The sequence below is a fragment of the Trichechus manatus genome, unplaced genomic scaffold, assembly GCF_000243295.1.
Source record: "Trichechus manatus latirostris isolate Lorelei unplaced genomic scaffold, TriManLat1.0 scaffold00108, whole genome shotgun sequence".
NCBI lineage: Eukaryota > Metazoa > Chordata > Mammalia > Sirenia > Trichechidae > Trichechus > Trichechus manatus.
Genome location: NW_004444044.1, coordinates 1,084,891 through 1,100,288, shown reverse-complemented (window position 1 = coordinate 1,100,288; position 15,398 = coordinate 1,084,891).

The following is a 15,398-nucleotide window of genomic DNA, read 5'->3' as shown; positions in this document are numbered from 1 at the left end:
TAGACCAAGGAAGTAAAATTGAGAGTCCAGAAATAAACCCATACATATATGGTCGATTGATTTTCAAGAAGGGAAGAAGAAGTGGTCTTTTTAATAAATGGTGCTGGGAAAACTAGATTTCCACATGCCAAAAATGAAGCTGAATCCATATCTCACACCACATACAAATACTAATTCAAAATGAATCAAAGACCTAAATGTGAGAATTCAAACCATAAACATAGGGGTATTGCTTCAGGACCTAGTTTTTAAAAAATGGATTCTTAGCTATGATGCCAAAAACAAGGACAAAAAAGACAAAATAGGTAAAAATGGGACCTCATCAAAATTAAAAATTTTTTTCATCAAAGGACTTTATTAACAAAGTGAAGAGACAACTTACAGATTGGGAGAAAATTTTTGGAACCATATATCCAGTGGGCCTTGGTGGCACAGTGGTTAAGCGTTTAACTGCTAACCAAAAGGTGGGCAGTTTGAATCCACCAGCCACTTGTTGGAAAACCCTATGGGGCAGTTCTACTCTGTCTATAGGGTCACTATGAGTTGGAATCGACTCGACAGCAATGAGTTTTTTTTTAATATATCCAATAGGGATTTAATATTCAGAATATATAAAGAACTCCTACAACTTAACAACAAAAAGACAAACAACCCAATCAAAAAATGGGCAAAGGACTTGAATAGACATGTCACCAAAGAAGAAATACAAATGGCCAATAAGCACATGAAAAGATGTTCAACATCGCTAGCCACTAGGGAAATGCAAATCAAAACCACAATCAGATAGCACTTCAAGCCCATGTAAGATGGCTATAATTAAAACAATGGAAAACATCGAGATATATTTTGAAATAAGAGTACGTGGGACATGCTGACTAGTTGGAAAGACCTGGCTGCTATAAAGGGTTCTCTACCAGGTTGTAATCGACTTGATGGCAACGGGTTTGTTTAGTTTACTAAGGTTTGGAAGGCAAGCAAAGGGCAGGCACTGATCTGCAGAAAGGAAATGGAGAGCACACACTAAGGAAGGTGAGGAAGAGGATGGATGGCCATACAATTTGTCATGCAATGGAACCATGGGTGAAAGACATGATGAATTTCTGAGGGGGGCAGGCAATGGGAGATAGCCAGAGGATTTGACCAGGGTAGTCATAGACATAGAAATTGCTAACCTACGTGTTGGAACGTCTAGATAGCACTGGATGTAGGAAATGAAGACTTATGTGCTGCAAGGCCTGGGTGATGGTGGATATGAAAACTGCAGAAGCCTTCTATCAGAAGATGTTCATATCTCCTTTTGGGTTATTTTGGATATCTCTCAGGAATTGACTTATGGCAAAGGTAATAGTGGTGCTAGATGATAAAGGATAACAGAGGCAATAAAATCCATATTTGTTGTAGAATGGGAAGGTAAAAATTGTTACAAACCAACTCCTCTGTTGTAATATGGATGACCTAATCACATATATTTTTTTAATATAGAAAACTATGTAAGTTTTCTTTCAGTACCTGGTTGATGTATTCTTTTTAATCCTTATCTGTAGATAGTGGGTAACAGAGGGGTGAATTCAGACATGGAAGAATTTCTGGGATAGCCTCTAGAAACATATGACTAATTGCAATGCAGGGTCTCACTCTAAGTTGTCCAGTAATTTGTGGAGATGAAACACCTCCCTAATCAGCAAGGCAGCAGGGTCTGAAGCAGAATATGATCCAACGTAAAGGACAATTTATACTCAATCTTGGTGAAAGCACTAACAATTATGTTAAAGATTTATGAAGGAGGAAGGGCTATGACAAACCATGGTAATGGTTTCTCAATGAGCTCTGAGGGATTAAGAATGGGTATAATTTTTCCTAGGGCCAAACTCCTGGGAAATCCATCGGATTTGCTACAGTCAAATCCTGAGCCTGCCCTGGTTCTATATGCAAATCCTTTAAGCAATAGTATGCATCAGAAAGTTTCGTCGAAAAAAAGGATTCATTACCGGACATCCTCAGGGTCACACTTAGTCTTGAATGCACCTCAGTATCTAGCCAGGTGGGCCCAAAAGAAACAAAGCCCACTGCCATCGAGTCGATTCTGACTCATAGTGACCCTGTGGGACAGAACAGAACTGCCCCATTTGGTTTCCAAGGTTGTCATCTTTACGGAAGCACACTGCCACATCTTTCTCCCACAGAACAGCTGGTGGATTCAGACTGCCGAAATTTCGGTTAGCAGTCAAGTGCTTTAACCACTGCACCACCAGGGTTCCTGCAGCCAAGTGAGCACTCAACAAATATTTCCTGAATGGATCAATTCAATAGGTCCAACTAGAAATAGAAGAAGAGCACTCAGGATTATTGGGAATAAAATAGGAAGGTTAAACCCAGATTATGGAGACTATTGGACTTTGAAAGTACCTGGGTGGTGCAAACTGTTTGTGCTCGATTACTAACATAAAGGTTTGAACCCACCCAGTGGTGCCTAGGAAGAAAGGCCTGGTGATCTGCTTTCATAAAGATTACAGCCAAGAAAACCCTATGGAGCAGTTCTACTCTGTAACACATGGGGTCAGCATGAGGCATCGACATGACTCAATGGCAGCTAACAACAGTAACAGGACCTTAACAAGTAGTTTAGGTTGAATATGGTTGGCAATAGGGATTTATTGTTGAAAACAGTTTTAAAAGATTATAATGGCAACAGTTTGCACTTCTACTCTGTGCCTCCGGCATGATGACACATTCATGAAAAAAATTCAATAACTATGCATAAAATTGAAAGGCTGAAATTTTTGTTTTCTTTAATTGAAGATAATATTTATTTAAAGCAGACAGTATATCTTTTTCAGATAATTTTATGGCACAACTATTAGGCTTTTATATTTTTAAAACACGAATAAATGTTTTAGAATTATCTACTTTCTGTAGGATATTTAAGGGAAAATCCTGTCTGAGAATTTGAGTTGCATGACTTTACCAAAGCTCTTTATGTATATATATATATACACTTTTTTTTTTATAGCTTCCTTTTAAAAACCAAACCAAACCAATCCAAACAAACCAAAAAATCCAAACTTTTCTTCAATCAGGGTATTAAGTGTTTATGCTAAACTCCAAATGCTAAAATCGACTATGACAATCTATAATTTTTAATGCTTTCTGTGTTTTTTTTTGGTTGTTGTTGTTGCAAAATAATCCATCTATTGACCCAAGTGTCTTTTCTGTTAACCTGTAAGTGTGAAATTTCACCTTCAAGTATGTTAGTTGAGGGTGGTAAAGACTTAAAAATCATTTTCCTCCAAAGTGATTTGACTACATTAGGTGAATACCCAGGATCATTTAAACATGGTCGTTAGAGTAGTGTGAGTATTCTTACTTCACGCCAGCCCCTTATAATTTTTAGTCATATTACACAAAAGAGTAAAAATTTATAATATTTCCCTCTTATAATTCTAGTTATTCTCATCCCAATGTGTCTTTATTATTTCAGGATTGTTAGTTCTGGGTCTTCTTCTTTTTTATTTTTACTTTCTCCTTCCCACATACGTGTACATTATTCCTACTGTGTCCTGATGCACACTGTGACAATTTAGAGAAACATATAAGAATTTTAGTGAAACAGGAAAAGACTTGCCTTTGCATAGTTGAAAGGCTCTTTGTTGCCCTGGGCAGCATTTATCTAATTCTATACATTCCTGTGTTTAGAACATGGGAATACAAGGTTGGAAGCTGTACAAAAACATGCCTTACACTGCAGAAGTCTAAGTGTGATCCGAACCTATCATGGTATTTAGAGTATGGCAGAGAACCATGCATCTTGGAAGTGAAAGCAGCAGTCATTTACATATAATATATGTAATTTATATATTATATGCTATAACATGTTATATGAATAACTGTTCTATTATCATTTTCTCTGGCTTTCTCTCCTTTCTTCTTCCTTTCCTCTCTCCCTCCTCCCCTCCCTTCTTTTCTTTCCTCCCTCCCTCTCTCCATGTTCCCCTCCATTTCTCTATCTGTAGAGTTTGCTATCTAAAGTACATAGTAGAGAGGATTTACTATACTTTTAGGAACATTATCTTTCACATATTTCCATATGTGTAATTATTAGTTTGTCAGACTTGGAAGAAATGCAACCGGAATGTTCCTTAGAAGCTAAGATGGCAAGTTTCAGCTCCCTTACTTTGGGTATGTCATCAGGAAAGGCCGATTCCTAGAAAAGGATATCATGTTTGGTAAAGTAGAGAGTTAGCAAAAATGAGGAAAACTCTCAATGAGACGGATTGACCCAATAGCCTCAACAATAGGCTCAAGCATATCAAAGATCATGAAAATGGTGGCGCAGGACCAAGGAACGTTTCCTTCTGTTTTTCATAAGGTCACAGGAGCTGGAGAAGAGTAAAAGGCGACGACTAAAAGGCAACTAACAACAACAACTATTAGTTTTAAGATACCTTTAGATCTCTGAGACGCAAACCAAAACGCAAAAGAATTTTAGCGACCAAAAATAGAATACAATGACTATATGCATATGTGTGTGTGTGTATATATATATATATATATATATAAAATTGTTTTAGTATCCCAAGGCTGCCATAACAAAATACCGCAAAGTCAGTGTTTTTAAAGAACAGAAATTTGTTGTCTCACAGTTTTGGAGTCTAGGAGTCCAAATTCAGGAAGTCAGCCGGGCCATGCTTTTTCTGTCCGCTCTAGGGGAAAGTCCTTCCTTGTTCTTCCAGCTTCTGGTAGCCTCAAGTGTCCTTGGTTTTCCCTGGCGTATAGATATAACGTGTCTTCCCTCTGTGTGATTCTGTTTCCGGGTCTGTTCTCTCCTTTAAAAAACACTGCTCAGACGGGATCAGGACCCACCCTCCTCTGGTATGAACTCCTTAACTGATAACGTCTTCAAACAAAGAAGCTACTTTCAAAACAGGTTATATTTATAGGTACAGGGGTTAGGATTTCAATATATCTTTTGGGAGGACACAATTCAATCCATAAAAAAAAAGTAATATGATATATATTCAGAAAAAAAAGCCTAGGAAGACTTATTCTGAGTAAATCATTTTGGGGAGCCCTGGAGAGCACTTCAAAATGATAGGCAGTAATCCTCTGGAAGAATTCACATTGAGACCACAAGAAGCCAGTGCAACTCCAGTTGGAGAGACAGGTCACATATAGGAAAACACAATGAATAGAAAACAGACAGTTGTTTTAAATATGGGCCTAAGTCAAAATTCATAAAGGAAGCAGCTTTGATTTTAGGCATTGATTTGCACTTGAGCTGTTTCTTGAAGGGGTAACTCTATGTAGTATATTGTCGGATGTGAGGCAGCAGGGCTTTATTCATTATTAAAGATGGTTGATAAATCTAACCAATGCTGAAAAGGCCAGTTAGCTATATGTAATAATTTATTCTAATATATAACAAATCAGAAATTTTAAATCAACGGGGAAGTGAATGAAGAAAACTTATCAAAAAAGTAAAGATTAAAATATATTCATTGGCCTATATACAATTGAAACAGTTTATAAAACATAAAAGAGCATGTGTGAATATTTTAAATAAAAAACAATTAATTGGGAAAATATTAATCTCAATATCTATATCATATAAAAAGTTCACATAAAGTGATAAGCTAAATACAAAATTCTCAAAGAGACCAGAATACTTCAAATTCAGTACTTCTTAATACATACTTTATTATTTAATTTATATTATTAGATATTCTATTATTTATATAAATTTATATTATTATTAGATATAAAATTATGATTTTATATATTTGTATTTGTATATCAAATTTTATATTTTAGATGTGATGAAAATATTAATAATGGACATGGAAAATCATTCAATTTTAATAGTAGTTGAAAATATAATTTGAAATAACACCATATTATAATTTTATTCTTATTAGCATAGCAAAAATTTCAGAAAAGTTAAAATGGCTAATGGTGAGATTATAGTGACATTGTTATATATCTCTGGTGTCGATATAAATTGCCCAAGTGAGTTTGTGAAGTTATTTGGCGGTCAATATTTCTCCTTTTGATTCTCTAATTCTGCTCATAGAAATTAATTCTTGTGAAAGAATTCCAAAGAAGAAAAAAATGATACGTGTTATGATTTCATTGAGGGGGGAGGGAAAAATATAAATGGCCAATGAAAGAGAATTACTTAAATGAATTATGGCTTTAACTCAGTGAAAGGAGCCCTGGTGGTGCAACAGATAAGCACTTGGGTGCTAACGGAAAGGTTGGCTATTCCAACTCACCCAGAAGTTTTGTGGGAGAAAGACCTGGTGATCTACTCCCATAAAGGCTAAAGCCAAGAAAACCCTATGGGGCAGTTGTACTCTGTCACAGGGGGTCTCTCTGAGTCGGAATTGACTTGATGGCACCCAACAACAACAACTCAATGGAATACTATGATGCCATTTTTAGGAGATATTTGAGGTACATGGAGAACAATAGTGAGGTGTTTCACAATAGCAAGGAATGAAGAAAGATACATTTTCTTTTTCTTTTTGGTAAGAATGATGCAGTAAAATCAAAGTATAGTGAATCAGGACAGAAGAGATAGAGTATGTCCCAGGCCAAAAGTATATACCTGTAACCAGAATGAATTTATTGACATATTTAATGAAAGAATGAGTAAATTGAGGGTGAGATTGATCAGCAATGGAAACAAAACAAAACGAAAAAAAAGCCGTGCTGAAGACAAAGACAGGTGTGCCACTGACTAGGAGGACCAGCACTGACTAGGACCTTATTCTATCTGTCTAAGAAGTGTTTGAAGCTATTATGGGGACAAGCATTCAAATTACGCTAGGGTTCCCTTTGTTCATAGGCTACAGTAATCACGTAGCCTCCCTGTGATTAGACTTCCCAAAGTGATAGTTACAGCAAAGCAAACACAGAGGGGATAGGCTTGATAGTCACATAGTTCATTGTAAACTAATAAATTGCTGTTTTAATTTTATCATATGTCAATCTCTTTGAGATGGGTTAGTATGAATTAACATCAATGCATTCAACCAATTCTGGAATAGTGAAAAAATTGGGGGTCAAGCCTGTGAGGATGAGGGGACAATGAAGAATTTACCAAGGTAGATGTCACCTGTGAACATGACTGGTTACCTGGCCTTCCACAAGTAATAGTCCTTGTCTACATATTAAGATGATAATTATGAATCCATGCAGCACGGAGAAAAACATTTTGGATATAATGTTCAGCGAAAGATAAAGCACAAACTTTTGTCTATCACAAGTGCAATAATTTAAAATATACATAAATACGGGCACAACAGTAATGGAACAAGGGTAAAGAAACAGAGACTATGTTAAAGTGATGGGCATGTCAGTAATATTTCTTTTTCTTTAACTGCCGTTTTGTTTGGAAACCTTATAAAAACCAGTAGGAAGAATAAAGGCAAACTCTGCTTTGCATGGATATAAAATATTATGATAATGATATCTAACAATATAAATTAATATAAATAATAGAATATCTAATAATAATATAAAGTAAATAATAAAAAATATATATATTAAGCAAATACTAATTTTGGAAGCATTTTCATCTGCAATTGACCCATGATTCATTATGTCCACTACATGGTGTCTTAGGCATCTAGTGCTGCTATAACAGAAATACTGCAAGTGGATAGCTTTCACAAAGAAAAATTTATTCTCTGACAGTCTAGTAGGTTACAAGTCCAAATTCAGGGTGTCAGCTCCAGGCGAAGGCCTTCTCTGTAGGCTCTGGAGGAAGGTCCTTGTCATCAGTCTTCCCTTGTTCTGGGAGCATCTCAGCGCAAGAACCTCAGGTCCAAAGGACGCACTCTGCTCTCTGCACTGCTTTCTTGGTGGTATGAGGTCCTCACATCTCTCTGCTTGCTTCTCTCTTTTATTATCTCAAAAGAGATTGGTTTAAGACACTACCTAATCTTGTAGACCTCATCAGTATAACTAGGGCTAATCCATCTTATTACATCATAGTGACAGAGTTTACAACACATACGGAAATCACATCAGATGCTAAAAAGGTAGACAATAATACAATGCTGGGAATCATGACCTAGCCAAGTTGACAGATATTTTTGGGGGATGCAATTCAATCCATGACACATGGTAACAGAGAACACTCTAATGCAAAATGTAGGTGCAATAGCTACATAACTATATACCTCATACCAAAAAGAATATTTTCTGTTTATGTGGCTTTCCAATTCTCAGACAACTGGAAACATTTTGAGCATTAAAAGTCATCTTCCAGGAAATAACTGAAATGTCCATCAACAGATGAATGGATAAACAAAATTTGGGATATATATATTGTTGTTAGGTGCATTAAGTCAGTTTCGACTCATAATGACCCTGTGTACAACAGAATGAAACACTGCTTGGTCCTATGCCATCCTCACAATCCATACTATGTTTGAGCCCACTGTCGCAGCCACTGTGTCAGTCCATCTCGTTGAGGGTCTTCCTCTCTTCGGCTGACTCTCTGGAATATTACTCAGTCATAAAAAGAGACAAGTCCTGATGCATGCCACAACATGGATGAAGCTGGAAAACATTATGCTGAGTGAAATAAGTCAGTTACAAAAGGACAAATACTGTGTGATCTCACTTACGTGAAATAAGCAAATATGCAGATATCAAAGATTATTAGTGGTTACCAGCAGTGGAAGGGAGGAGGAAGGGGGTTTTTGCATAGTAGACATTGAGTTTATGTTAATGGTGGTGGGATAATTTGGAAAAGGATAGCAATAATGGTTGCACAACATGAAAAATATGATCAATGTCACTGAATTATACATGTAGAAATTGTTGAATGTTTTATTGTGTTTATTATCACTACAATAGAAAAAGAAAAAGAAAAACTAGAGAGAAAAAAGTCATCATCTGAACATATTGTTGTTATTAGTTGCACTTGAGCCAATTCTGACACATAGTGACCCCATATATGCAGAGTGAAACTGTTCCATAAGGTTTTCAAGTCTGAGAACTTTCGGAAACAGATTGCCAGGTCTGTCTTCTGAGGCACCTCTGGGAGGGTTCAAACCACCAATCTTTCAGCCAGTAGTTGAACGGTTAACCGTTTGGGCTACCAGAGACTCCTTCTAAACACATTAAAAAACCCAAACCCACTGTTGTCGAGTAGATTCTGACTGCTAGCAACCCTACAGGACCGAGTAGAACTGCCCCACAGGGTTTCCAAGCAGCAGCTGGTAGATTCAAACTGCCTATCTTTTGGTTAGCAGCGAGCTCTTAACCACTGTGCCACCAGGGCTCCACTGCACCACCAGTGACCCAATAATCTCTGATAAATTACTTTTTAGCAATTATACAAATAGAAAGGCTGGCCATATATGCTTGCAATTTCCTTTTTAACAAGAGAAAAAGATTAATCTACTTGCTTCATGTCTTGGTTTTCCTTTTCTTTTTAATAAATTAAACAACTTAAGCTTTTTTGGGGGAGGGGCATCTCCTAGTTTCTCATAGTAAAATTCAAATTTATAAGAAGCAAATTTGTTACAAAGAAACTCATAATTAAAAAGCTTAATATATGATGATTTCCACCTACGCCTTATAGAGTATCGTGCTATAACTTAAACATAAAATGAAAGTTTATATGAAAACTTTCTATAAAGTGAAAGGACTACCAGTGTTGGACTTGTAGAACAAAATAAAGTCCAATGTGAATATTACCCAAATACAGGCTTGAGGTTTAAATTTTAACCTTAAGTAATTTCATTCAAATAGTGATTTAACATAAACAAAGGCGTTAACATATCACTCCGACTAGTTCCATCCTTTGTGTGTTTCCTCTTCCCTTTTTACCTCTCCACTTTTGTCTTTCCACCTTCCTGAGTCAACTTAGCAAAAGTTTGCGCCTCCCTCTAGAGTATGAAAAGAGCCATCACTTTTCACTCGCTTTGAGAGAGAAAATACTCTTTAAAAAGAGTACAGAATGGATCCCCAGGATCCTGCCCCAGAGGAGCTGTGTTAGTGCCTCCAGCAATTCTGCTTGTCAGGGTTCATCACTGAAGTCTATTTTTGTCACCGGTTCTTGACTGTTCTCCCGTGACTACTGTGTAAGCTGAAAATGCCACTGTATCTTAAGTCAGCCACTGCTTACCACATTCAGAACAATATTTCATGGATAACAGTAAACAAGGCATCGTTGACTATCAAAGTTAAACTGTACCAGCTTTCTTTAAAAAATAAATAGAAGAGTGAGGAGAGAGTAGTAGATTTTACTGTAACTAAGGAATGAATGGAGCTAATTGCATGTATGGGTACATCACATCCCCAGTCAGTCTTCAAAGCACTTTGAACTTAAATTAAAAACATATTTGGTTAGTCTCTTTGCTTCTCATTCATGATGTGCAAAAATAACTAAATCTAAAAAATTAGTTAAAAATTATCCACTTCTAAACCAAACCAAATGTGCTGCCATCAAGTGGATTCCGACTCTTAGCGATCCTGTAGAACAGAGTAGAAGTTCCCCAGAAGGTTGCCTAGGCTGGAACCCTGATGGTGCAGCGGTTAAGAGGTCAGGCTGAGCTCAGGCTGCTAATCAAAAGGTCGGGCAGTTTGAATCCACCAGCCGCTCCTTGGAAACCCTATGGAGCGGTTCTACTCTGTCCTATAGGGTCGCTATGAGTCAGAACTGATTCGATGGCAACGGGTTTTAGATTCACCTGAATCCATTAATAACTGTAAATATGACTGCTTGCCTAGCTGTAAATTCTCGATAGCAAAGCCATCTGACTAACATTTTATCATCATATCCTTAGAGATCTCAGGAGACATTTTTTGTCAAACATGTATCAGGAATCACACTGTTTCCACTTCTTTGGACATGTGAAATCTAGTTAAATTAAGCCTCAAGGACTATCTTGAAAAATAAACTAAGTCAGAGCAATACCGTTATGGACTGAATTGTGTCCCCAAAAACTACATGTTGTAAATCCTAGCCTCTATGCCTGTGGTTATAATCCCATTTGGGAATGGGTTGTCTTTGTTATGTGAATGAGGCGGGATTAGTGTAGGGTGTGTTTTGAGTCAATCTCTTTTGGGATATAAAAGATTAAACAAGCAATCGAGAGGAGCAGAGATGGGGGAAGAGAGATGACAAGCCACATGAAGATCACCCAGGAGCAGAAGCTCAGAGACAAGGACCTTCCCCGAGAGCTGCCGCTCTGAATTCGGACTTCTAACCTCCTAAACTGTGAGAAAATAAATTTCTGCTTGTTAAAGCCATCCATGTGTGGTGTTTCTGTTATAGCAGCACTAGATAACTAAGACAAATACTATAAGGATCCCACAAAATGGGAGGGCCAATTTCACTTCTTTGCCTTTATGACAGGCAGTTTTAGAGCTGTTTTTTTTTTTTTTTTTTTTTTAAACCAACAGGCCAAACTGCCTTCTTCTTCACTTCCGTTTATGTTCTCATGGAAAGATTTATATTTTCTTGTAGAATAGCTAAGAGACCAAATCAAGGATAAACTAGGGTCTATAAATATTGTGACAGTAAATCACAATCATAGTTTAACTCAAGGATCTTTCAACATTAGAGGATACCAGTCGTTAATAGCTGCCATCTATATAGCAACAATTCACCAATGTTTCTATTACTTCAAGAAAAAAAAATGCTTTGCTAGAATCGTTAATACTAAGTGCCATTGTTTTAAATACTGTATCAAACGAAAACTTCAATCTTACTGATGGTCCAAATATTTTGCAGAACTCTTTCCTCATATAGTAACATAATAATTACTACTTATTGGGTATATACTATGAGCCAAATGTGCTAAACAACTTTATACGGACCTTCTCGTTACTTCTTAACAACTCTGTGAGATAGTTACCATTATTATGTGCATTTTACAGAGATGTTAAACAACTTGCCCATGATCATTCAGGCTAATAAATGATGAAGCCAAACTTCAAAACCCAGTAGCCAAAATCCAGAGTCCTTGCTCTTTAAGCAGAGGTATAAGTGTAATATTTGTTTATTTGAGAACTGCAGAGGAAACTTCTCCAGAGTAAATAATTTTTTAAGTTTGAAGCCACTAGATGGCAACATTTTCAAAAGTTTTTTATTGCATAAGGTGGAAAAGTACCCAAGACCTAACCTGTTGCCATTGAGTGGATTCCGACTCATAGCAACCCTATAGAACAGAGTACAACTGCCCCGTAGACTTTCCAAGATTGTAATCTTTAAGGAAGCAGGCTGCCACATCTTTCTCCTGTGGAGCAAATGGTAGGTTTTAACCACCAACCTTAGGTTAGCAGCTAAGTGCTCAACCACCAGGGCTTCTTGGTAGAAAAGTAATTCAACTTAATTATTGATTAGTTTGTTATGAATGAATTATTTTTTATAATCGCTTTTTTGTAGGGAATTTTTTCGATGGTATGATATAACCACAGTAGAGCTATATGTGGGACAAAAATTAGAGTGGATTTTGAGGAGCCCTGGTGGCACAGTGTTTAAGTGCTTGGCTGTTAACCAAAAGGTTGGTGGTTCGAACCCATCAGCCACTCTGCAGGAGAAAGATGTGACAGACTGCTTCCATAAAGTTTACAGCCTCGGAAACACTATGGGGGCAATTCTACTCTTTATATAGGGTCACTGTGAGTTGGAACTGAAAGGACAGCAATGGGTTTGGGTTTTGGAATGTGCTATTTCTGTTTATTTTTTCACTAGTTTTGACATTAAAGATGAATTCTTATAAAACTTAAAATTTCTTCCTGGAAGCTTTCACTAATGCCACAAAACTGCCACCAAGAAAGAGATGGTGCCAGATACTTTCTTTTTTCTTTTAATATCAAGCATGGCGAATACTTTCATAGCACTTCTCAACAAACATTATGTTTTAGCAAGCTGTAGTGTAAATTTTATTTGTAATTTTACAAATAAAATTTGTACTGCCTGAAATGCACCTCCTCTTCTTTACATCACGCACTCTTGTGCATCTTGTAAGGCCTAACTTACATTATGTGTCTTTTCCTCTGTGACACCTCCCCCAATTAATGCAGATAGTTAGGGATTCCTCTAACAGCATCATCACAGCACTATATACATGGATCCACTAGTGCCATTACCAGGTTACATATGCCCTAGTGATATACTTATGTTTCTATCCTCCCACTCCATTGGGAGCGCCTCAAACGCTGTCTTCTTTAAATTCATATTTGTAATCCTCTCTCCATCCCAACCCAGTCTCTGTCCACATTGCTTAGCATTGTGTCAGACACAGTAGTTTCTCAATACCTGAATCAAAAAAAAAAAAGACATCATATGAATGTATCACAATCTTTTTATGTGATCCTCTACCAATGGCATTTGAGTTCTTTTTACATTTTGCTATGACATTCAATGCTTCGAAAAACATTATCATTCTTGTCTTGTACATGTGTGAAAATTTCCTTAGAGTATATATATCTAGAGACAGAATTTCTGGATCACAGGATATGTAGGGTACATACAATTTCAACCGTAGATGACATTTGTCATTCATTTTGGCTGGTCATCAACTAATTAGCTTTCCTATGCTTTGGGAATTTCCCATTTTATGGGTGTGGTGGGAGGCAGAACCTATGTTCCACTAGGTTGTTATGTTGTTAGGTGTGGTCAAGTCGATTCCGACTCATAGTGAAACCATGTGGCGAGTAGAACTGCCCCATAGGGTTCTCTTGGCTCTAGTCTGAAAATGCCAAATACTTGCTTCCTAAGCTTCTCTTGCATGTAGGGTGTGGGCACAAGATCTTGGTTCTGTACTTGGAATTAGGATCTAATGCATCAGAGAAGAGGAACCCTGGGCAGCTGGGTAGGTTGTTGCAGCAAGATTAAATTTTTTTGTAATGGCGGTGGTCATGCTATTGGTGGCATTTAGCGTATAGAGCCATCTCTGTTTACAGTGCAGGCTGCAGCAACTGGTGTTTGGTGGGGGCTGCAGTGAGGTTCTTATTAGACCACCTCTGTGGTGTGATTTTTTGACATTGTCCTTCGTTGCAAAGCCCTGACTCTGATTCTCTAGGTTTCTTAATGATTCTATGTTATTGTTATTGTTGACAGGTGCCATCGAGTCGGTTCCAACTCATAGCGACCCTATGTACAATAGAACGAAACACTGCCAGGTCCTGCACCATGTCCACAATTGTTGTTATGCTTGAGCCCCTTGTTGCAGCCACTGTGTCAATCCCTCTTGTTGAGGGTCTTCCTCTTTTTCACTGACCCTCTACTTTACCAAGCATGATGTCCTTCTCCAGGTACTGATCCCTCCTGACAACACATTCAAAGTTTGTAAGATGTAGTCTCACCATCCTTGCTTCTAAGGAGCATTCTGGTTGTACTTCTTTTTTTAAAAAATTGTATTTTAGATGAAGGTTTGCAAAACAAACTAGTTTCTCATTAAACAGTTAGTACACGTGTTGTTTTATGACATTGGTTAACAACCCCATGACATGTCAACACTCTCCCTTCTCAACCTTGAGTTCCCTATCACCAGCTTTCCTGTCCCCTTCTGCCTTCTAGTGTTGTGCCCTTTAGTCTTGTTTTGTTTTATGGGCCTGTCTAATCTTTGGCTGAAGGGTGAACCTCAGGAGTGACTTCATTACTGAGTTTCTCCAGTCTCTGTCAGCCCAGTAAGTCTGGTCTTTTTTCTGTGAGTTAGAATTTTGTTCTACAGTTTTCTTCAGCTCTGTCTGGGACCCTTTATTGTGATCTCTGTCAGAGCAGTCAGTGGTGGTAGCCCGCCACCATCTAGCTGTACTGGACTCAGTCTGGTGGAGGCCGTGGTAGCTGTGGTCTATTAGTCCTTTGGACTAATCTTTCCCTTGTATGTTCAGTTTTCTTCATTCTTCCTTGCTCCCGAAGGGGTGAGACCAGTGGAGTATCTTAGATGGCTGCTTACACACTTTTAAGACCCTAGACGCTACTCACCAAGGTAGAATGTAGAACATTGTCTTTATAAACTGTGTTATGCCAAATGAGCTAGATGTTCCCCGAGACCATGGTCCCCACAGTCCTCAGCCCAGCAATTCAGTCCCTCAGGGAGTTTGGATGTGTCTAAGGAGCTTCCATGACCTTGCCTTGTACAAGTTGTGCTGGCTTCCCCAGTATTGTGTACTATCTTACCCTTCACAAAAGTTACCACTTATCTATTGTCTATTTAGTTTTCCCCCTCACCTCTCCCATCCCTTGTAACCAACAAAGATTGTTTCTTTTTGTGTGTAAACTTTTTCATGAGTTTTTTCAGCAGAGGTTTCATAGAATATTTGTCCGTTTGTGATGGACTTATTTCACTCAGCATAATGCCCTCCAGATTCATCCATGTTATGAGATGCTTCACAGATTCATCATTGTTCTTTATCGTTGCATAATACTC